This window comes from Xyrauchen texanus, chromosome 31 (assembly GCF_025860055.1).
Source record: "Xyrauchen texanus isolate HMW12.3.18 chromosome 31, RBS_HiC_50CHRs, whole genome shotgun sequence".
In the NCBI taxonomy this organism is placed as follows: domain Eukaryota; kingdom Metazoa; phylum Chordata; class Actinopteri; order Cypriniformes; family Catostomidae; genus Xyrauchen; species Xyrauchen texanus.
This window is the reverse complement of record NC_068306.1, coordinates 1,242,931-1,268,430: the sequence shown is the minus strand read 5'-3', so window position 1 is coordinate 1,268,430 and position 25,500 is coordinate 1,242,931. Positions and strand designations below refer to the sequence as shown.

Below are 25,500 nucleotides of genomic sequence, written 5' to 3'. Positions count from 1 at the left end.
GTAATTAAGTGATTCTAAACTCAGCAAAAAAGAAATGTCCTCTCACTTTCAACTGCTTTTATTTTCAGGAAACTTAACATGTAAATATTTGTATGAACATAAAATGATTCAACAACAGTCAGTATCTGGTGTGGCCCCCAGCTGCATGAAGTACTGCAGTGCATCTCCTCCTCATGGACTGCACCAGATTTGCCAGTTCTTGCTGTAAGGTGTTACCCCACTCTTCCACCAAGGCACTTGCAAGTTCCAGGACATTTCTGGGGGGAATGGTCCTAGACGTGCTCAATTGGCTTTTTGCTGGCCATGGCTGAACACTGACTCTCCTGTCTTGCAGGAAATCATGCATAGAATGAGCAGAATGGCTGGTGGCATTGTCATGCTGGAGGGACATGTCAGGATGAGCCTGCTGGTAGGGTTCCCCATGAGAGAGGAGGATATTTTCCCTGTAACACACAGCATTGAGATTGCCTACAATGATAACAAGCTCAGTCCAATGATGCTGTGACACACCACTCAAGACCATAATGGAACCTCCACCTCTAAATTGATCCTGCTCCACAGTAGAGGCCTTGGTATAACCCTCATTACTTTGACGATAAACGTGAGTCTGACAATCACCCCTGGTGAGACAAAACCATGACTCGTCAGTGAAAAGCACTTTTTGCCAGTCCTGTCTGGTCCAGCGAAAGTGAGTTTGTGCCCAGAAGCAACGTTGTTGACAGTGATGTCAGGTCAGGACCTGTCTTACAACAGACCTACAAGTCCTCAGTCCAGCCTCTCTCAGCCTATTGCGGACAGTCGGAGCACCGATGGAGGGATTGCGTGTTCCTGGTGTAACTCAGGCAATTGTTTTTGCCATCCTGTGCCTGTCCCGCAGGTGTGATATTCAGATGTACCGATCCTGTGCAGGTGTTGTTACACGTGGTCTGCCACTGCGAGGACGACCAGCTGTCCTTCCTGTCTCCCTGTAGCACTGTCTTAGGTGTCTCACACTGCGGGTATTGCAATTTATTGCCTTGGCCACATCTGTAGTCCTCATGCCTCCATGCAGCAGATGAGCAGGGACCCTGGAGATCTTTCCTTTGGTCAGTGGAAAGTTCTATTTAGTGTCCTAAGTTTTTATAACTGTGACTACCATCTGTAAGCTGTTAGTGTCTTATAGACCATTCCATAAATGCATGTTCATTAATTGTTTATGGTTCATTGAACAAGCATGGAAACATTGTTTAAACCCTTTACAATAAAGATTTGTACATTTATTTGGATTTTTATTAAATTATCTTTAAATTATCGTCTCCTGAAAAAGGGACATTTCTTTTTTGCTAAGTTTACTAGTTTTTTTTGGAACTGAAGAATGTCCCAAGGTGTGGTGACTGTGGTACAAGCAGAGGAATTGACTTTGGCCTCAGGGTGTGCATTATTTTTCAGTAATTTAATGGGCTGGAGACAATTATTCCTCACTTAAATCAGTTTTTCACTAGATGATTTTTTGACATTAGTACTTTTAAAAAGATTAAAATTATCTAAATTTTTCTAAACATTATCTATTATATAAAATAAGTGAATACAGTGAGTGGTCTTTAACAGGCTATGTTTATATTCATACCTAAAAAAATAATAGACATATTGACCAAATCTTTTATCTAGTTGGGCTTTCTAGTATATACATTTCACAGTTTAGGAACATATCCATATTACCAATAGCGCTCTCAGAGCACACACAAATAAAGAACACACACAGAAGCTGCCTGTCAGTCAAACAGCACACAAGCACAGAAATAAAAAGTGATCTTTAAAGGTGCACTCAGCGATTCCTGTGAAACAATGTTGATATTAGAACTCAACTGCCAAAATAAACACACCCCTCCCTTCAGTGCTCCTTTGGAAGCCCCCCCCACCCCAAATTCATGCAAGCGAGAAGGTTTTACGCTCACCAGCTCCAGACACTCATGTCTACTGCTACTAAATCTAACATCACAACAACAGCATATATGGGTTCAGTGAAACAAAGCTAAATTTATGTTACCCACCTATCGAAAAAAGAGCAACTTCTGCATCTGTCTTCAAGCCTTTTACTCTCTGAGGTCTCTCCACAGCTGAAAAGCCTCGCCGATGTTAACGCGGCTCCTAGCCCTCGACTTATAATCCTCCTTTCATATTCATCTGACCTTTTTCTCTTGGTCGGTTTCTCGGCCACTTGTCCTCCTTGGAGTTTAGAAAGTTCACATCAGCCAGATTTGCCATCTAATTAATTTCCCTCTCGCTCTGCCCCCACTCCACATCCTGTGCACATGCAAGAACCACCCCCTGTTGCTGATTGGCTGGAGATATTTATAGAATTTGGCAAAAAGTGTATTGGATTAGAATTACTAAGTACACCTTCAAGATTCTTGTTATCTGTGATGTTTCTCTCTCTACTCTCCCTTTTAACCTATTAATGAGATTGTTCAATGGTAGTCCTGTGATCAAATACAAGGAAATGCCCCATTTATACAATCAATACTGCATTTCATGATAATAATGATTTAGATATAATTACCCCAGTCACCATTCACAGTCAAAATTCAATTTGAATTTTTTTTTCTAAACAATTTAAGTAAATGGTGACACCTCAAAAACACACCTGAAGGAATAAAATCATCATCATCGCTCAGTTGTTCCTCTGCTGTAGTTTCATCATCATCATCACTCTGTTGTACCACAGCTGTGGTTTCTCCTCTCATCTTCATCAGGTTCCTGCAGTCCAGCAGCTTCAGTGAACACATCTTCACTGGTGTCTGCAGCATCTGCTGTTCTCCAGCATGAATCATATCCACCTGCTCTCTCATGATGAACATCTGAACACAAAAACATCATCATTATAATGGACTGACATTCATCAAACTCTAAAAGATTATTATATGTGATTATACAGAAGAACAGGTCTGTTAAACAAATGATATTTATTTTGGGGTCTACTAGAATAGGTTTATATACTTTAATGTTCAAAAAACACATTGTTTTTCATACTGTACATTTATTTTCCCTGCTCTTCATACTCTGGCTGAAATGCTCTGATTTACCTCCTGTCTCTTTAAAGCCCCCCTTTCTGAAAAGCCCAGTCTGCTCTGATTGGTCAGCTGGCTTACTCTGTTGTGATTGGTCAACCGCGTAGAGCATGTGTTGGAAATGTAACTGCCCTTACCATAAACGAGGTTCAGCTCCCGAGTCTTGCTGAGCAGCTGTAAACACTATTGTAACTATGGCACCAGTGGCGTCGATAATGAAAGTTTGGAAGAACAAGCTGATTGACCAGAAACACCTTCACAAACTCGACTCGAGCAGGACGTTTCACAGAGGTAAGTTTTACTTTTGTAGCTTTCTTACAAGTACAATGTCGATATTGTAACCTGACAAATATTCAAGTAAAAGACATGTAGTGCATCTAATTCAGTCATCTTTTTCTGAAATGGGTGGCTTACTCACAGTTAGTGATCAAGATAGCCGTGGACTACCATGAATAGCAAAACTATTTCAACACAATAACATTAGCTATCAGGTTAGCAGAGGCCTACAGCTGTGCATTGGGTGTACACCGTTGTTACAACACAAAACTCCTCATTTTAACTCCCGATAGCAGATAAATCCACAAATAATCAAGCATACTTACAGGTTGTTATCCTGAAGTGCCAGATTGTCCCAAAATAGTGGGAACTGCACCATCTTTCTTGGGTAAAAGACAAAAGAAATCCAGCAAAATAAAAAAAATTTAAATGTTGGCTCCCCGACCAAAGATTTTCCTAGTCGACTAGTAGTCGATAGTTTAAGCCATTAGTCAACTACTCAAACGTTTATGATATTATTTGAATTACTTAAATATATATTTTGGGGGCATCAGAATGGTTTACGTTCCAGGGCTGAGAAAGAATGTTATAAGTAACATTGTAATGTAGAACAGTGTTAGCAAAGAAATACCAAACCATAATAAGGAGCCTTTAAAATATTTATTTTACAAGCGCACGCATGATGCGAGCAGCAGTGACACCGGCAAAAGATGTAATGATTATGTGTCAGGAAAACCAGCAAGGAGACTGTCTGAACATATTGTTAATTTAGAGAAAAATGCACATTAGGGTTGTGCCGACAGTTTATGATCTCGGGAATCGACGATGGTCAGAGTGATCGCATATAGCTGATACCTTTGACTGTGTCAAGCTTCTTTTCCCATGAATTAAATTATTATTAGGCTATATAGTATATTTTTCAATATTCTAGTATGTTTTTATATCAAAGTACTTATATGAGTTTCCTGGCCTTTGTGTGACCCAGGAGAGAGCATATGAGGTTACTAAAAGTGTTGATGCTGCAGAGGCCACAAAGAGCACCCAGCTGTAACAAAATAATGAGGCTAAGGACCTTGAAGATAGACTAAAGCCAAGTTTCTACCAGTAAAAAGATATCAAAAGGCTCTGTGAGATAATGGTGGCAAATAGTATCCATTGGTTACAAAAATAATGAAGGGGCACAGAAATGAGGTAATGCCAGATAACAAACTGTATAGAAGAGGAGGTTTTGGACTAAGAGAGTCAGAACAGACAGCTGACTGGTCTCATGTTTGTTGGTGTTCAATAAACTACAACTTTGGCATCTGGAACTCAAGACTCTGAGAGTTTTCTTACAACTTAGAGAGATTCATCAAGATTTTCCACGACAGCTATTATTATCAAATTAATATTACATATAATTTTCCAGTAGACACACACTTAATGAAACACTCTTTATTATATTATTAAGAACAGATGACAGAAAAGAATCTACGCCCATGTCTGCTTGTATGGAGGTGTGCAGTCTTGTGGAACACCCGCCATGTAAAGGGTTCTTACGCTTACTTTGTTTCTGTATTCTGATTTTTTTTGTTGCAAGAACAGTATCATCTATGAGAATGCTGTAAATGACCTCAGATATCTAAGTCAGGAGGTACGTTGAGTTCAGATCACTTCATTTCCACAGAGCAGTTCATTGTGAACGCAACTCTGCAGCCTGTAAAAAAATTACAAAATGTATAAAATAATAATAAAAAATAAAACGTTCACCTCGAACCATGGTTTATATTTCAGTGATTATTATCATCATTATAATTATTATGTTTACATTTAGAATTTTTGTATGTCATTTTCAACATTCTTGCCTGATGGTAAATGTTTATATATATATATATATAGGGCTTTGATACATTTTAGGCACAGACTGAATTCCCTCTAAACAATTGAGTATCGAAAAATGTCTTGTCGTTTGGTACCCAATTTCGATAACTAAGGGTTTAATCTCATCAATGTCAGCGATAAGCATGTAGCATGCTAGATGTGCCCAAATCTAAAAGTGCTGGTGATTGGCTGTGTTTAGACATCAAGGAAAAACAATTTTTATGCCGGTTATGTCTGGAGATGCGGTTCACACATGAGGCTGTAGTGTGTATGCGTCTCAAACCCCATACATGTGAAAGATGTGGAAAAGATCAAAAGTGTGGCAAAATTTCATCAGGCTCGATGCCAACAGCACGTGATGCAATATTCGCAACAAGAAAATTGCTGCCAAGACCGGCAACATGACAAATCTGATGAAGCACTTGAACTGCAAGAAGACCGAGCCGGTGCAGTCATCCTCTCATCGTCCTCATGCCACAGAGCTTCCTTCAACATGCCAACCACACGAGTCCTCCTCCAACATGCCCACCACACAAGTCCTCCAAAACTACTGATGAATGCAGCGCCGCTATAACTGGGACTCCGACAGGTAAAGTTAATGTTTAGCAAACAAACCAACAAAATAAATCGGCTAACTTGTAGTGGTACATGCTTGTGTACATGTTAACTTAACGTTTCTGTGTGAGGTGACATAGTCCTATAAACTGGGACCTACGTAACATTAGATATTGTTTGGATGTATGGCTGTAGATAGCTAGCTAAATCGATGCTAAAAATGCTTTAAGGTTGACAGTAACTGATCAAGTTTAACTCACATTAAACTAACAATCTTGATAAACCATACTTGTTATTAGGGTTGGCTGAATTAACAGTTTAGCTTTCTTGTTGTTGTTTTTTCCTCTTCACATTAATGTTATAGCCTCTGGCCCTGCCAACCCTTGCATGAGGAGACCAGAAGGATCAGTATATTCTTTCAGTCTATAAAAAAAAAAGTCAACAAACTGAAAAAAAATTAAACCAAAGTTTTTTTTAGGTAATGTGTAATGTACATAATCTTGTTCAAATAGATTTCATAAAATTGGTATAGAAAAAAGTATCGTTTAGGAACCAGTATCGAAGTCAAGGTATCCGCATCACATTGTTTTTAATGATATATATATATTATTGTTTTGACCACTTAATTATTTTAATAGCTTTTTCATTTAGTTTGGAGTGCAGTTTGAATTTAGAAATGTATTTGATTTAAGTTTTTTGTTTTAATTTAATTTTCAATGTAAAATCACTAAAGCAAGAATATTCAATGGACATTTTACATGCACAAAGAGCTATATTACACACTAAAGTAAAGGTAAAATCAACAAAACATTATAGGGCCTCTTTAAAAAAGAAAAAATATCTACATGGGTACAGGGTTTTTTGTGGATATACGAGTTAATTAGACACAATTTTACAGGTATGTATCTTTAACACAAGTATGTTTAAATGACAGTTTCGGGTTATTGTTACAGTGAGATTGCTCCTCACTGTTAGGAAAGCATGATGCGGTTTTTAAAATGCATTAAAGAGCAAAAACCTCTGACATTTCCAGTGGACTTTATTTAATAATTAGGCGTGCGCCGATCCGATATTCAGTCCGATACTGGCAAAATCACTGGATCGGATATTGTAGGAGCCGGGGGAGTATATTTCCATACGATCACGGACTTAAACTGTCATACAAATGCTTAACACCCGAGCAACAAACAGTTGTTGTGCCGAAATTTTAGTCCCTGCCAGAATCGGAGTGCCCCTCGCGTGCACGCGCATTAACCAAAAGGCAACGTAGTAATTTATTATTTAAATGCATGAAAGTGTGAATTAAAAACCATTATGTAAATTGATTTTGATGAAGTTACAACGGAAGCTGAAACTAAGCAGAGGCTTCGACAGTGCAAGCATTACACCATATGTTGCTAGCGTTGCAGTTGTGAATAATCTGTTTGTGTAATGTGCATTGATATATTTTTATTATGTCAAATGTGCACATCATGCAAAAAAGTGTAAAATGTATATGATGTGTAAGAGGACTGCACATTGGTGGAACAAGCATTCAAGGAATTTCACTTTCACAGATAAAACAATGTAAAATTGAACTGCATTGACATGCTATTCATGTAGATTATGGTGTTATTCTAGTAATTTTATATGTAATATTGACTATATTAACTCTTATCATTGGACCTAAATATGAACATCATACAAATGTATATTAATTAATGTGTATCATTATGTTTTACACCATAATAAACATACTAAAGTACATTGATAAAATGTGTGTATATACAACAAGACCGTAAATAAGAGAATATGTAATATAAATAAAATAGTAAGTTAAATACAATTTATTTAGTAAAATAGTAAGGCACACAGACAAATCTGACAATTGAAGTGAATATATGAGGGTAAGTTAAATAAGTGAGCCAGTATGTTTGTGGATAGCATACTCACATTTTCACCAAAGGGGAAAGGTAGATACTAAAATTGCTAAAGGATTTAAAGATTTTACTTTGTAATATATTAAAATGTTTATTCCCACAGTGCAAGTATTTATTTGCTCAAGTACTGCAACAAGCTAATTTTTGCTAATTTTTTGTATAAAGATTAATATGATCTGTAATAATATCCTTTGGCTATACCATATCAATTGTAATATCCGTTATCCATAACAACATGGGATTACCTGTGGGCAGAATCATTTCGACAATCTCATCTGAAAACCTGCTAAAATTATATTGCACTCCCTCAACTCAGCATTTTGAGGTCACATCACATTTATGCTGGTGACATATCTTCCTATGAAGGCTGTGTCCTCAAAAGCAGTTAGACTGTAGATTTTTAATAAAATGGGTTTACCAGGGGGATTATAATTTTGGCAATGTTATATTACACCTGCCGAAATTGTAGTGCCCTCCCAATCTCAGGATTAAAATGTCACAGAGACATCACATTTTTACTGGTAACATATCTCCCTATGGCGGCTGTGTCCTCAAAACCATTTGACTGTAGCTTTAATAAAATAGGTTTACCTGGGGGATTATCATTTTGGCAATGCTATCATAAAACCTGCCGAAATTGGAGTGCCCTCTTAATCTCAGGATTACAATGACACAGAGACATCACATTTTTACTGGTAACATATCTCCCTATGGAGGCTTTGTCCTCAAAACCATTTGAATGTAGTTTTACTAAAATGGGTTTAACAGGGGGGATTATCATTTTGGCAATCTTATCATTACACCCGCCGAAATTGGAGTGCCCTCTTAATTTTAGGATTAATATGTCACAGAGACATCACATTTACACTGGTAACATATCTTCCTATGGAGGCTGTGTCCTCAAAACCATTTGACTGTAGCTTTATTAAAATGAGCTTACCAAGGGGGATTATCATTTTGGCATTGTTATTATTACACCTGCCAAAATTGGAGTGCCCTCCCAATCTCAGGATAACAATGTCACAGAGACATCACATTTTTACTGGTAACATATCTCCCTATGGAGGCTGTGTCCACAAAACCATTTGAATGTAGTTTTACTAAAATGGGTTTAACAGGGGGGATTATCATTTTGGCAATCTTATCATTAAACCTGCCGAAATTGGAGTGCCCTCTTAATCTCAGGATTACAATGTCACAGAGACATCACATTTTTACTGGTAGCATATCTCCCTATGGAGGCTTTGTCCTCAATACCATTTGACTGTAGTTTTTATTAAATGGGTTTAGCAGGGGGGGTTATCATTTTGGCAATGCTATTATTACACCTGCCTAAATTGGAGTGCCCTCCCAATCTCAGGATTAATATGTCACAGAGACATCACATTTACACTGGTAACATATCTTCCTATGGAGACTGTGTCCTCAAAACCATTTGACTGTAGCTTTATTAAAATGAGCTTACCAAGGGGGATTATCATTTTGGCATTGTTATTATTACACCTGCCAAAATTGGAGTGCCCTCCCAATCTCAGGATACCAGTGTCACAGAGACATCACATTTTTACTGGTAACATATCTCCCTATGGAGGCTGTGTCCACAAAACCATATGAATGTAGTTTTACTAAAATGGGTTTAACAGGGGGATTATCATTTTGGCAAGCCGGGCCCAGGACTCTGATAGTGGGTGACTCCATAATCAGAAACATTAGCAGCAGGGATACAACTACATGCTGCCTTCCACAAGCAACAACCTCGGATGTAAACAGGGAACTTCAGAACATTCTGATGAAACATAAGACTGCAAATCGACTCATCATTCATGTGGGGAAGAATGATATTCATAAAGAGCAGTCAGAACTCCTTAAAAAGGATTTCAATGAACTTTTTGAAACACTTAAAAGACTGAAAGTTCAAACATTCATCAGTGGACCACTTCCAGCAAGAGGAACAAACAGGTTTTCACGGTTGCTTGGGCTTAATACATGGCTGCAAAAACCTGCAATATAAAAGGAGTGAACTTCATTGACAACTTCAATCTTTTCTGGAATCAGAGGCAACTGTTTCGACAGGATGGCCACCACCCAAACAAACTTGGTTCAAGAGTGCTAAAGGACAATATCTACTTCTCCCTCAATCATCCTTCTGCAGTGTGTGCCAATCCACTCAATCTGAATGGCACACACACACCTGGACACAGTATGAATGACCACAGGACTTCACTTCAGCACCTGAATGGACATGCAGTTGACAAATCACACAAGGACAATGATAACACCACTCAGCCACAACAATTTCTGCTCATGGACACAATCTCATCTGAGCCCTGCCCACAAAGTTCACCACAAACAGACTGTGACATATTAGAACTGCTTCAAGATTCAGCACCCAAGGACGACTTTCTGGAAAACATCCAGGGAAACCAGGAACAGCCCCTCTCACCAGACACGTTATCCCTCTCTCCAGCATCTCCACATCTGTGTTTCTCAGAGAAAATGGAAGAACTGGTGTATGCTGGAACCAAACTATCCCACTCTTTTGCTGCAAGCCCCAGATATCAAGCAAAAACGTCAGGCCCCTCAAGCACCTGCGTGGCCCAGCTCGCCCTCCCCTCCTCCTGTGAGAGCTCTTCGACCTCTGCCACAACGCCAGGGCTCACACCCTCCTCCATCTGCTCGAGGTGAACCAAAAACAACTGATACCAGCTCTCAGTGATATGTGTTGGGTCCCTGCTATGATAACAGTAACTTTCTCAAATGTTTACAAAACAAGCGGGAACCCAGTGTGCCTGTATCAATCTCTATTGCTGTTCGATTACATCATAGAAAGTCTAAGGCCTTCAAAAGCCATACAGCAAACCCATCTAATCTGGTGCCTATTACACGCCAAACTAAGATTGCTGTGGGGACAAAAACTGTTAAGTTAGCACTTTTAAACATCCACTCACTTAAAAATAAATCACTTCTAGTCAATGACTTAATTATCACATACAACCTGGATTTTATGTTTCTAAATGAAACTTGGCTAGAAGACAGCTGTAGTGCAACAGTCCTTAATGAAACATCCCTCCTAACTTTACTTATTTGAGTGTCTGCAGAGAAGGTAGACGAGGTGGGGGTTTAGCTGCTCTTTTAAAGATGTCTATCAATGTAAGCAAATATCATTTGTGAATTACCCGTCTTTCGAATATCTGGGTAGTGTGTTAAAAGGTGCTCCACGCATTTTACTTATCATTATTTACAGGCCTCCAAAATACTCTCCAGCCTTCGCTGAGGACTTTACAGAACTGTTATCAACAATTACCTCAGAGTTTGACTGTTTTGCCATTGCTGGAGACTTTAACATTCACATAGATAATGCAGAAAACAATATGACAAAAGAAATCATAACTGTTTTAAAAACTTTTGATCTGACTCAGCATGTACATGGACCCACACACAATCATGGACACACTCTAGATTTACTTATCAGTAAGGGTCTAAACATTTCATCGATTGTTATTAAGGATGTAGCACTGTCTGATCATTTCTGTGTTTTCTTTGATATATTGATCTCTCCTGCCATTGAAGCTAGATCTGTGTCTGTCAAGAAGAGATGCTTAAATGAGAACACTAGTGCACTATTTATGTGCACTATTTATGAAGGCTATATCTTTAACACCAAGTATATCTGCTGACTCTGTTGATTTTCTCCTTGATTCTTTTAACTCAAAAGTTAAGTGTAATTGATGATATTGCTCCTGTGAAAGTCAGGAAGAAGAGTGGCAGACAAAAAGCGCCTTGGAGAAACGCAACAGCAGTGCAAAATATGAAAAGACAATGCAGAAAAGCAGAGCGCATGTGGCGGAAGACAAAACTTGTAGTCCATTATAACCTCTACAAAGACAGCATCCATGCTTTTAATATGGAACTTGGCAAAGCTAGACAGACTTTCTTCTCGAATATTATAAACAGCAACTTAAACAACACACGCACTCTTTTTGCGACTGTAGAGAGACTGACAAACCCCCCAAGCCAGATTCCCAGTGAATTTCTCTCAGACAGCAAGTGAAATGAGTTTGCTTCTTTCTTCTCTGAAAAAATCAATAATATCAGAAAGGTGATCAGCACATCCTTGAGTTGTGCTGGGGTCAGACAAATCAAACCACAACCTGAGAAAGTAGTTACTATGTCTGATTTCAAAGAAATTGATGGCAAAATTTTGGAAGAAACCGTTCAGCACCTTAAAACATCAACCTGCGCCCTTGATGCACTTACCACATCTTTTTTCAAAAGTGTGTTCAACTGTTTAGAAGCAGATCTCCTAGAAGTGATAAACTCTTCACTTCTCTCTGGGAGTTTTCCAAACTCCCTGAAAACTGCAGTTGTCAAGCCCCTCTTGAAAAAGAGCAATCTGGATAAGACCATATTAAGCAACTATAGACCGATCTCAAATCTTCCTTTCATAGGCAAGATCATTGAAAAAGTTGTCTTCAATCAGCTGAACAAATTCTTGAACTCAAATGGATACTTTGACAATTTTCAATCTGGTTTCCGATCGCATCACAGCACAGAGACAGCTCATAAAGATAATAAGCGATATTCAGCTTAAATACTGATACAGGCAAATTATCAGTACTGGTACTACTCGACCTCAGTGCTGCATTTGACACTGTTGATCACAACATACTTCTTGACAGGCTGGAAAACTGGGTGGGGCTTTCTGGGATGGTCCTAAAATGGTTCAGGTCATACTTAGAAGGGAGAGGTTATTATGTGAGTATAGGGGACCATAAGTCTGAGTGGACGTCCATGACATGCGGAGTCCCTCAAGGCTCAATTCTTGCGCCACTCCTGTTCAACCTGTATATGCTCCCAATGAGCCAAATAATGAGAAAGAACCAAATTGCTTACCACAGCTATGCAGACGACACACAGATCTACTTAGCCCTATCACCTAACGATTACAGCCCCATTGACTCCCTGTGCCAATGCATTGATGAAGTTAACAGTTGGATGTGCCAAAACTTTCTTCAGTTAAACAAAGACAAAACTGAAGTCATTGTGTTTGGAAACAAAGATGACGTTCTCAAGGTGAATGCATACCTTGACGCTTAGGGGTCAAACAACTAAAAATCAAGTCAGGAATCTTGGTGTGTCTCTAGAGTCAGACCTTAGTTTCAGTAGTCATGTCAAAGCAATAACTAAATCAGCATACTATCATCTGAAAAATATGGCAAGAATTAGATGCTTTGTTTCCAGTCAAGACCTAGAGAAACTTGTGCATGCTTTCCTCACCAGCAGGGTGGATTATTGTAATGGACTCCTCACTGGCCTTCCCAAAAAGACCATAAGACAGTTGCAGCTCATACAGAACGCTGCTGCCAGGATTCTGAGCAGAACCAGAAAATATGAACATATCACACCAGTCCTCAGGTCTTTACACTGGCTCCCAGTTACATTTAGGATTGATTTTAAAGTATTATTACTGGTATATAAATCACTCAATGGGCTAGGACCTCAATATATTGCAGATATGCTCACTGAATATAAACCCAACAGATCACTCAGATCATTAGGATCACATCAGCTAGAAATACCAAGGGTTCACTCTAAGCAAGGAGAGTCTTCTTTTAGCTTTTATGCCAGCTGCAGCTGGAACCAGCTTCCAGAAGAGATCAGATGTGCTCCTACAGTAGTCACATTCAAATCCAGACTCAAAACACATCTGTTTACCAGTGCATTTACTGAATGAGCACTGTGCCACTGTGTGTCCGACTGTTTGTACTGTATTTTATTTTATTTTATTCTAAACTGTTTCAATTATTCTTATTTTTTTATTCTGATTTTAATCTCTTCTATGTAAAGCACTTTGAATTACCATTGTGTATGAAATGTGCTATATAAATAAACTTGACTTGCCTTGCCTTGCCTTATCATTACACCTGCCAAAATTGGAGTGCCCTCCCAATCTCAGGATAACAATGTCAGAGACATCACATTTTTACTGGTAACATATCTCCCTATGGAGGCTGTGTCCACAAAACCATTTGAATGTAGTTTTACTAAAATGGGTTTAACAGGGGGATTATCATTTTGACAATCTTATCATTACACCTGCCGAAATTGGAGTGCCTTCTTAATCTTAGGATTAAAATGCCACAGAGACATCTCATTTACACTGGTAACATATCTTCCTATGGAGGCTGTGTCCTCAAACCCATTTGACTGTAGCTTTATTAAAATGTGTTTACCAAGGGGATTATCATTTTGGCAATGTTATTATTACACCTGCCAAAATTGGAGTGCCCCCACAATCTCAGGATTAAAAGTTCACGGAGACATCACATTTACACTGGGGACATATCTTCCTATGGAGGCTGTGTCCACAAAACCATTTGACTGTAATTTTAATAAAAAAGTTTCAACAGGGGGGATTATCATTTTGGCAATGCTATCATTACACCTGCCAAAATTGGATTGCCCTCCCAATCTTCGGATTAAAAGTTCACAGGGACATCACATTTACACAGGGGACATATCTTCCTATGGAGGTTGTGTCCTTGTAAAGGATGACAATGATAAGGAGGACACGAAAGGCGAGTTGCTCCTCTCAGGTAAGGATTTTTTATCACATTAATTCCAGCTTCACAAAACAAACTCTTCAGCTTCACAATATGAACTCTATAGCTGGAATTAGAGACAGGTGTTAGACATAATTTAGCTCAGGTGTAAGTGCCCTACTGTTGTATTACACATTTATTAAATGTTTAATTTAGGTTCCAATACAATAGTATATAAGCTGAGAAAGTTTAATAGATTGAATTTAGTATTTGAGGTACAGTCAAGGTTTCCAGCAGGAGATTTCTGCCTGTCCTGATCTCTCTATTGTAAGTTAAATTAGTCAGATTGCTGGGACTATCACCTTTTGTCTTTAAATGACTCTTGGAGCCCCTGACCCAGTCGTTGAATAGTCCGGCTGATTAGATGTTGATTACAGCACTGTTATGCTGATGAGATCAGGGCTGGGGAATTTCCTGTAACGAGTTGACTTCTGTACCTCATTTACATGCTTTGTATCAAAGTGTCTCCACATCTATGTAAATCCCTCACCCTTGAAAGGTATAAAACTCTATCGTACTGAGTTATTGAGACAGACTTGGATGACTACAGCGATGCAACAGTGACTTCTCAATAAAGAGTAAATTCTGCTTGAAAGATATCCCAACGTCTCCTGGTCTCTGCTTCGACAACGAAGAAAAAAGTTCCCAACACCTTACCGCTTTCTCTCTCTCTGGATGGGCACTTGACCACGCCCCGGCTGCCACATACCCCCACTACACAACTCAGGCTGGGGGCCATCCGGCCTGCCTACCACCCCTTGACTTTTCTATAATCCACACAGAACCGTACAGACCCGTCGCTCTTCGAAACTAGAACAACGGGACTGGACCAATCACTGTGGGATTCCTCTATTACCCCATATCAAATATCGCATCCAATTCTTCCCGAACCATTTTCTTTGTGTGTTCAGGTAAGTAATAGGGATGGCTATGTACCACCTCTCCCGGCTCAGTCTCGATGTGGTGCTGGATGAGGTTTGCATGACCCGGTAGATTGGAGAACACGTCTGTAAACTCTTGTGGCAACTTGGCCACTCCTGCGAGCTGATACGGTGAGAGGTGGTCTCCACAAGTGACTGGGCGATATGAGTAGGTTATGTGTTTACCTCTGGGCCGAGCTCTGCCCTCTCCAGATCTACCATAGCCAACATCACAGGGACCGCCTCCCTCCATAATTTCAGGAGGTTGAGGTGATATATTTGACATGCGCCCCCTCTATCGGTTCGCTTTACCTCATAATAGAGTTTCCCCACTCGTCGTGTGAACTCAAAGGGTCCTTGCCACTTGGCGAGTAATTTAGAGCTTGATGTGGGGAGTAATACGAGTACCTTATCTCCCGGTGCAAATTCCCGTAGTCAAGTTCCCCTGTTATACAGTCGACTCTGCCGATCTTGAGCTTGGAGCAAATTCTCCTGTGTTAGTTGCCCCAAGGTGTGGAGTTTTGCTCTAAGATCAAGAACGTACTGATGATGTCAAGCACCCCGCCCGTGCACCGCCCATACATCAGCTCGAACGGAGTAAAGCCGGTAGAGGCTTGCAGGACCTCTCGTACTGCCAATAACAGGGGGTTGAACCATTTATCCCAATTTCTAGCATCCTTGTCCAGGAACTTACGAATCATATTTCTGAGGGTTTTTATTAAATCGTTCCACCAGGCCATCTGTCTGTGGATGGTAAACGCTGGTGCAAATCAATTTAATACCTAATAGTTCATAGAGCTCGTGTAGTGTTTGTGACAAAGTTGTGCCCTGATCGGTGAGAATTTCTTTCGGAATCCCCACCCGGGAGATTATTTTGAAGAGTGCCTCCACATCACTACGTGCTGATATGTTGCTCAGAGGCACTGCTTCCGGATATTGTGTTGCATAGTCCACTAGGACTAATACAAAGTGATGTCTGCATGCTGTCTGCTCTTGTGGCCCGACAAGGTCCAAAACCAGCAAGTCCCAAACCAGGCAGTGATGCAGATGCTCAGGATGCTCTCAATAGTCCCTCAATAGAATGTAGTGAGGATGGGGGGTGGGAGATGTGCTTTCCTCAGCCTTCGAAGAAAGTAGAGATGCTACTGGGCTTTCTTGGCAATAGAGCTGGTGTTGAGGGACCAGGTTCTCTGCCAGGTGAACACCAAGGAATTTGGTGCTCTTGACAATCTCCACAGAGGAGCCGTCGATGTTCAGCGGAGAGCGGTCAGTCTGTGCTCTCCTAAAGTCAACATCCATCTCTTTTGTTTTGTCCACATTCAGAGACAGGTTGTTGGCTCTACACCAGTCCGTTAGGTGCTGCACCTCCTCTCTGTATGCTGACTAGGCGTTCTTGCTGATGAGACCCACCACGGTTGCTGCACAGTCGTGAGTCAGCAGAGTGAACAGCAGTGGACTGAGTACACAGCCCTGGGGGGGGCCCCAGTGCTCGGTGTGGTGGTGATGGAGATGCTGTTCCCGATCCGGACTGACTGAGGTCTCCCAGTCAGGAAGACCAGGATCCAGTTGCAGAGGGAAGTGTCCAGGCCCAGCAGGTTCAGATTTCCAATCAGGTGTTAAGGATTGATTGTGTTGAATGCTGAGCTGAAGTCTATGAACAGCATTCGAACATATGAGTAAATTTTATCTAGGTGGGTGAGGGCCAGATGGAGGGTGGTGGCGATGGCGTCGTCTGTTGAACGGTTGGGACAATACGCAAACTGCAGTGGGTCTAGTGAGGGGGGCAGCTGGGTCTTAATATGCCTCATGACGAGCCTCTCGAAGCATTTCATGATGATGGGTGTGAGTGCGACGGGACGGTAGTCGTTGAGGCAGGACACTGAAGACTTTTTGGCATGGGGATGATGGTGGTGGCCTTGAAGCACATTGGAATCTTCCGAGCACCCTGTCAGGAATGTTCTCTGGTCCAGCAGCCTTCCGTGGGTTGACTCTACGTATAGTTTCCCTCACATCAGCCATATTAAGACAGAGCATCTGGTCGTTGGGAGGAGGGGTGGTCTTCCTTGCCACCACGTCATTCTGTGCTTCAAACCTAGCGTAGAAGTCATTCAGCACATCTGGAAGGGAGGCATTTTTGTCACAGGCAACTGATGTTGTCCTGTAGTTGGTGATGGCCTGGATGCCCTTACACATGCACCGCGTGTCGCCGCTGTCCTGGAAGTACTGTGGATTCGCTGAGTGTGTGCGCGCTTTGCCTCTCTGATGGCCCAGGAGAGTATGGCCCTCGCTGTTCTTAGGGCAGCCTTGTTGCCTGCTCTGAAGGCGAAGTCTCGGGTCCTCAGCAGCACACGCACCTCCACAGTCATCCACGGCTTCTGGTTGGAGTGTGTTGTGATGGTCTTGGAGAAGGTGTCATCATCAATGCACTTGCTGATGTAGCTGGTCAGCGCCTGGGAGGTTTGTGTAAACAAGATCAAGAGTGTTCGCCCCTCTCGTTGCAAAGTCCACATACTGATGGAATTTAGGGAGCACTGTCTTGGTTGAAATCTCCAGCGACAATATACATTCCGTCAGTGTGAGCATTCTGCAGTTCACTAATAGCCCCATACAGTTCACCGAGCGCTTCCTTAGTGTTAGCGCTGGGGGGGATGTAAACGCCAGTTATAATAACAGTGGTGAATTCTCGTGGTAAATAAAAAGGTCTGCATCTAACAGTCACAAGCTCCACCAGCGATGAGCAGTAACTAGAGACTAGCATAGAGTTATTGCACCATTCCGTGTTGAAGTAAACACACAAGCCACCACCGCAAGTCTTACTGCACCGAGCTGCATTTCTGTCGGCACGAAACGAGGCGAGCCCATCTAGCTTAATGGCGGAGTGCCCTCCCAATCTCTAGATTAAAAGTTAACAGAGACATCACACACATTCAATCTGTCGCTGAGCCACGTCTCTGTGAAAACAAAGATGCAGCAGTCTCTAAGCTCACGCTGTGTAGTCCAGGAAGCAAACATTTGAGAGCAGGATAGACAGGAGAGCTTCCTTGCAAACCGCTTACGACGTCCCCTCCCCCGGCCACCGGCATCAGCTGACACCGAGGATTGGAGGCCTGGTCTCTGCGGCAAGCCGAGTTTGCGTAGCTTCTCCTGCAGATCATCATGCAGCTTGGTTGTTGCATGAATCTTATATTTTAGCAGTGTCTGGCGAAGGTAGTGTGCCGTAAAAGTCGGGGTAAGTCACAAAAATAGCACCATTTTGGATCCGGAGTGGCCGCTGATTGCTACCACAGCGCCATTTTTCTTGCATAATGTGATGTCTCTGTGACATTGTAATCCTGAGATTGGGAGGGCACTCCAATTTTGGCAGGTTGCATTGCCAAAATGATAATCCCCCTGTTAAACCCATTTTATTAAAGCTACAGTCAAATGGTTTTGTGGACACAGCCTCCATAGGAAGATATGTCCCCAGTAAAAATGTGATGTCTCTGTGACATTGTAATCCTGAGACTGGGAGGGCACTCCAATTTCGGCAGGTGTAATGATAAGATTACCAAAATGAAAATCCCCCCTGTTAAACCCATTTTATTAAAGCTACAGTCAAATGGTTTTGAGGACACAGCCTCCATAGGGAGATATGTTACCAGTAAAAATGTGATATCTCTGTGGACTTTTAATTCTGAGATTGAGGGGGCACTCCAATTTTGGCAGGTTTTATGATAGCATTGCCAAAATGATAATCCCCCCTGTTAAAACTATTTAATTAAAATTACAGTCTAATGGTTTTGAGGACACAGCCTCCATAGGAAGATAAATCCCCAATGTAAATGTGATGTCTCTGTGACATTGTATTCCTGAGATTGGGAGGGCACTCCAATTTTGGCATGTGTAATGATAAGATTGACAAAATGATAATCCCCCCGTTAAACCCATTTTATTCAAGCTACAGTCAAATGGTTTTGAGGACAAAGCCTCCATACGAAGAAGATATGTCCCCAGTGTAAATGTGATGTCTCTGTGACATTTTAATCCTGAGATTGGGAGGGCACTCCAATTTTGGCAGGTGTATTAATTGCATTGCCAAAATGATAAACCCTCCTGGTAAACCCATTTTATTAAAACTACAGTCAAATGGTATTGAGGACAAAGCCTCCATAGGGAGATGTGTTACCAATAAAAATGTGATGTCTCTGTGTCATTGTAATCCTGAGATTGGGAGGGCACTCCAATTTCGGCAGGTGTAATGATAAGATTACCAAAATGATAATCCCCCCTGTTAAACACATTTTATTAAAGCTACAGTCAAATGGTTTTGAGGACAAAGCCTCCATAGGGAGAAATGTTACCAGTAAAAATGTGATGTCTCTGTGAATTTTTAATCCTGAGATTGGGAGGGCACTCCAATTTTGGCAGGTGTATTAACAGCATTGCCAAAATGATAACCCCTCCTGGTAACCCATTTATTTAAAACTACATTCAAATGGTATTGAGGACAAAGCCTCCATAGGGAGATATGTTACCAGTAAAAAATGTGATGTCTCTGTGACATTGTAATCCTGAGATTAAGATGGCACTCCAATTTCGGCAGGTGTAATGATAAGATTACCAAAATGATAATCCCCCGTTAAACCCATTTATCCCCCCTGTTAAACCCATTTTATTAAAGCTACAGTCAAATGGTTTTGAGGACAAAGCCTCTATATGAAGATATGTCCCCAGTGTAAATGTGATGTCTCTGTGAATTTTTAATCCTGAGATTGGGAGGGCACTCTAATTTTGGCAGGTGTAATAATAACATTGCCAAAATGATAATCCCCCTTGGTAAACCCATTTTAATAAAGCTACAGTCAAATGGTTTTGAGGACACAGCCTCCATAGGAAGATACACTCACCTAAAGGATTATTAGGAACACCATACTAATACTGTGTTTGACCCCCTTTCGCCTTCAGAACTGCCTTAATTCTACGTGGCATTGATTCAACAAGGTGCTGAAAGCATTCTTTAGAAATGTTGGCCCATATTGATAGGATAGCATCTTGCAGTTGATGGAGATTTGTGGGATGCACATCCAGGGCACGAAGCTCCCGTTCCACCACATCCCAAAGATGCTCTATTGGGTTGAGATCTGGTGACTGTGGGGGCCATTTTAGTACAGTGAACTCATTGTTATGTTCAAGAAACCAATTTGAAATGATTCGAGCTTTGTGACATGGTGCATTATCCTGCTGGAAGTAGCCATCAGAGGATGGTACATGGTGGCCATAAAGGGATGGACATGGTCAGAAACAATGCTCAGGTAGGCCGTGGCATTTAAACGATGCCCAATTGGCACTAAGGGGCCTAAAGTGTGCCAAGAAAACATCCCCCACACCATTACACCACCACCACCAGCCTGCACAGTGGTAACAAGGCATGATGGATCCATGTTCTCATTCTGTTTACGCCAAATTCTGACTCTACCATCTGAATGTCTCAACAGAAATCGAGACTCATCAGACCAGGCAACATTTTTCCAGTCTTCAACTGTCCAATTTTGGTGAGCTTTTGCAAATTGTAGCCACTTTTTCCTATTTGTAGTGGAGATGAGTGGTACCCGGTGGGGTCTTCTGCTGTTGTAGCCCATCCGCCTCAAGGTTGTGCATGTTGTGGCTTCACAAATGCTTTGCTGCATACCTCGGTTGTAACGAGTGGTTATTTCAGTCAAAGTTGCTCTTCTATCAGTTGAATCAGTCGGCCCATTCTCCTCTGACCTCTAGCATCAACAAGGCATTTTCGCCCACAGGACTGCCACATACTGGATGTTTTTCCCTTTTCACACCATTCTTTGTAAACCCTAGAAATGGTTGTGTGTGAAAATCCCAGTAACTGAGCAGATTGTGAAATACTGAGACCGGCCCGTCTGGCACCAACAACCATGCCACGCTCAGAATTGCTTAAATCACCTTTCTTTCCCATTCTGACATTCAGTTTGGAGTTCAGGAGATTGTCTTGACCAGGACCACACCCATAAATGCACTGAAGCAACTGCCATGTGATTGGTTGATTAGATAATTGCATTAATGAGAAATTGAACAGGTGTTCCTAATAATCCTTTAGGTGAGTGTATGTTACCAGTGTAAATGTGATGTCTCTGTGACATTTTAATCCTGAGATTGGGAGGGCACTCCAATTTTGGCAAGTGTAATAATAGCATTGCCAAAATGATAATCCCCTCCTGGTAAACCCATTTAATTAAAACTACAGTCAAATGGTATTGAGGACACAGCCTCCATAGGGAGATATGTTACCAGTAAAAATGTGATGTCTCTGTGACATTGTAATCCTGAGATTAAGAGGGCACTCCAATTTCGGCAGGTGTAATGATAAGATTGACAAAATGATAATTCTCCCTGGTAAACCTATTTTATTAAAGCTACAGTCAAATGGTTTTGAGGACACAGCCTCCATAGGAATATATGTCCCAGGTGTAAATGTGATGTCTCTGTGAATTTTTAATCCTCAGATTGGGAGGGCACTCCAATTTTTGCAGGAGTAATGATAGTATTGCCAAAATGATAATCCCCACAGGTAAACCCATGTTGTTCTGGATAACGGATATTACAATTGATATGCTATAGCCAAAGGGTATTATTACAGATAAGATTCATCTTTATTCAAAAAATAAGCAGAAATTAGCTTGTTGCAGTACGTGAGCAAATTAATACTTGCACTGTGGGAATAAACGTTTAAGTATATTGCAAAGTAAAATCTTTAAATCCTTATGCAATTTTTGGATCTACCTTTCCCCTTTGGTGAAAATGTGAGTATGCTATCCACAAACATACTGGCTCACTTATTTAACTTACCCTCATATATTCACTTCAATTGTCAGATTTGTCTGTGTGCCTTACTATTTAACAATATATTACTTATTCTCTTATTTACGGTCTTGTTGTATATACACACATTTCATCAATGTACTTTAGTATGTTTATTATGGTGTAAAACATAATGATACACATTAATTAATATACATTTGTATGATGTTCATATTTAGGTCCAATGATAAGAGTTCATATAGTCAATATTACATATAAAATTACTAGAATAACACCATAATCTACATGAATAGCATGTCAATGCAGTTCAATTTTACATTGTTTTATCTGTGAAAGTGAAATTCCTTGAATGCTTGTTCCACCAATGTGCAGTCCTCTTACACATCATATACATTTTACACTTTTTTGCATGATGTGCACATTTGACATAATAAAAATATATCAATGCACATTACACAAACAGATTATTCACAACTGCAACGCTAGCAACATATGGTGTAATGCTTGCACTGTCGAAGCTTAGTTTCAGCTTTCGTTATTACTTCATCAAAATCAATTTACATAATGGTTTTTAATTCACACTTTCATGCATTTAAATAATAAATTACTACGTTGCCTTTTGGTTAATTGTGTGAAAAATATTGATTATAAAGGCTTTTTAGACGGAAGAGTTTTAAACTCGCTGTACCGCTGTCTCGTCAACTGACGTAATGCGTGTGCACGCGAGGGGCACTCCGATTCTGGCAGGGACTCAAATTTCGGCACAACACCGTGAAGAGAGATGAGCATCACGCAGGGTTGCCAGGTTTTCAGAACAAAATCCCACGCATTTGCTGCTCAAAACTAGCCCTTTCAGGAGGAGGAAAAACTCGGACTTGGCAACACTGGCGTCACGTGAACAGTAGCTAGAACGCGAGTGATAGATAGGTGAGACCAGGGTTGCCAGATTGGGCGGTTTTGCAATCTTTTTTGCGGGCAAAAATGGGTCTGGGCGGGTGGATAAAACTCGGGCTGGTTTCAGATCAGTTCGGTGGGTGTTTGTACCCGAAACATCGGTACTTCAGATCCTTCTTTCGGCGACTCTGTTTAGTAACCTTCACTCACTCACTCACACACACACACACTCACACACACCAGGTCTGGCTGACGTGCCCCCTAAACTCACAACAGACACTCCCTCCCTTCAGCTCACGTCACGCACGGATAGGCTAAGTCTAAGGCCGATGTACTTTTGCGTCCATTCCTTTTTCCTTTTTTAACTCCTAATTGAATAATGAAAAACATGCCTTCTTTATTCGTTTTTAGACTGGTGAAACGATATTCACAAACTTATTTTCCTTATATGGGTCTACAATGCTTAGATATTTAACTTCACATAAAAAAGAAAGCCTAAAACAAAAACATTTCAAAAACTGTAAAATGTTAAGTTATATAAAAATAAATTATTTTATGATACACATATTACTGTCTTAAGTGAACTCATTTATAAACGCCATTAATAATTGTCATTATTAGCCTAAAAATCACCCACAGCCTAAATCACCTCTGTATTGTTCCAGAGACATGGCTCTTCTCATTCAGCACTGAGGGAAAAATATAATTTCCTGGTTTGGCCTTAGAATACCAGTAAAATCGACATTTTCCATATTCATTTGCGAATATTTTAAATGTTTAATAAAGGGGCAAAAAGTCATAAACAATACGTAAAGATTTATTTTTTATTTATTTTATAAAAATAAATATTTATTATATATTTATTTTATTTATTATACATATATATATATATATATATATATTTACTGGAGCATTTGCAGTTCAAATTCAAATTTTGGTGTTCAACTTTGCGTTTTAAAAATACAACAACCGTTAATTTTTGATTAAAGGTTAAAAAAGGAAAAACAAATGGACGCAAAGTACACGGACCAATGGGTAATTTTAAAACTCGTTAATGATTATCATGTGTTTAAATGAGAAACCATAGCGAGAAACAAGCCAATACAAATTTGGGCGGTTTTTTGTGTATTCTCGCGGTTTTTGACGAGGTTTTGGCATCTGGCAACCCTGGGTGAGACCTGTCAGCACTATCAGCATGTCAGCTGTGTGGAGTTATTTTAAACTCAAGAAAAAAAAACCATGCCGAGTGCAATTTATGTAACATAAGCGTTTCGAGAGGTGGTAGCAGCAACACCAGGAACTTGATTAAACACTTGTAGAAGCATCATGAAGCTGTTTGGAAAGTTTGGAGTGCATCTGGACTGTGATCGGTGTAATTCTTCCTCTCATCAGTCAAAACTTAATTTTGCGCTAACTGCAGTGCTGCTCTCACGCGCCATCATTAGTTTAATGTGATCTCATGTTACCTTAAATGAGAACAAACCATGTTGTCGACTAAACGTTTCAGCCCTACATGTGACCAGTAACAAAACAAACTACATCAGACGATAATGAGCTTCTTTTAAAGTCATTAAAACACCAAAGAGATAAAAACAACACGCACAGAAAAATCTAAATCTGTCAATGTAAAACACACAAAACACGTACCGATTTTAGCGCTCAAACGGTGTTGTGGATCTCAGGTCTTCTTCTTCTTCTTGTGTTTTCTGCAACTTCTGGTGAATTTCCGCCTCCTGCTGGACTGGAGTGTTGATGCGTCGAAATAGTTGAAAAGCGGACTGAGAGAGGAGTTGAACATCCCGAAGGAAACTAACTCTTAAAGGGGCAGGAGTGACATTTCCAATACCTTTACTTTTACAGCAAAATAAACTTATAGCAGATATTTAATAATAAAACAAAGACGATGATCTCAATAAAAATAACCTCAGTTGCCTCCGCTTCTGAGAAAATCAGCCACCGGCGCCGGAACCAGTTTTGAAGCGGAAAGGCTGCAAACTGAGCGGATTGTGATGTCATCACAACAGCATTGCACAGTCAATATGTCCAATTTATAATATAGAACTGGATTACTGATGATGTCATAACAGTGGAGCCACTGTGCTGCAATATTGTTATATCACCTCATTTCAGTGAGTAAACATTGCTCATTTAATCACGATTTTATATCTGCATGCATATCCCTTCAACTCAAACGTCCTACACATGTAATTATTTATTTAATGTCGGGAATATTTCCTGTTTCTTGAAAGCCCTGTCTGTCAATATTTACTCACTTTCATGTTTATGAAAACACATTACATGTTCGTCTCGGTCACTATTCACTTTGAATATGGAAAAAAGATGAATGTGACTGAGAATAAAGGCCAGTTAATACTTCTGTGTCGAATCTACGCCATGGGGTCAGCTTAGTCGCCAACGCATTGGTTTGCATTCATAGTTCTGCATTGGTGTGTTGTAAAGCTCCCAGGAAAAACTTGTTAAATCTGCATTGTTTCACAAAGCCAAAATACTATTGTATTGAGAGAAAATGTCTTCATAACTGAAATAAAGAAAGAAAGGCACTGCAGTGGTATTAATGGATTCAAGTATTTATTATATTACTGATGCATTGAAA

General features: G+C 40.3%; 1 protein-coding gene across 2 annotated transcripts in view; it reads left to right on the top strand.

Annotated features, from left to right (window-relative positions):
- The window catches only part of LOC127625016 (zinc finger protein 501-like), a 617,707-nt gene that overhangs the window by 359,046 nt on the left and 233,161 nt on the right, over positions 1-25,500 (top strand). The gene's annotated exons all lie outside the window — the stretch shown is intronic.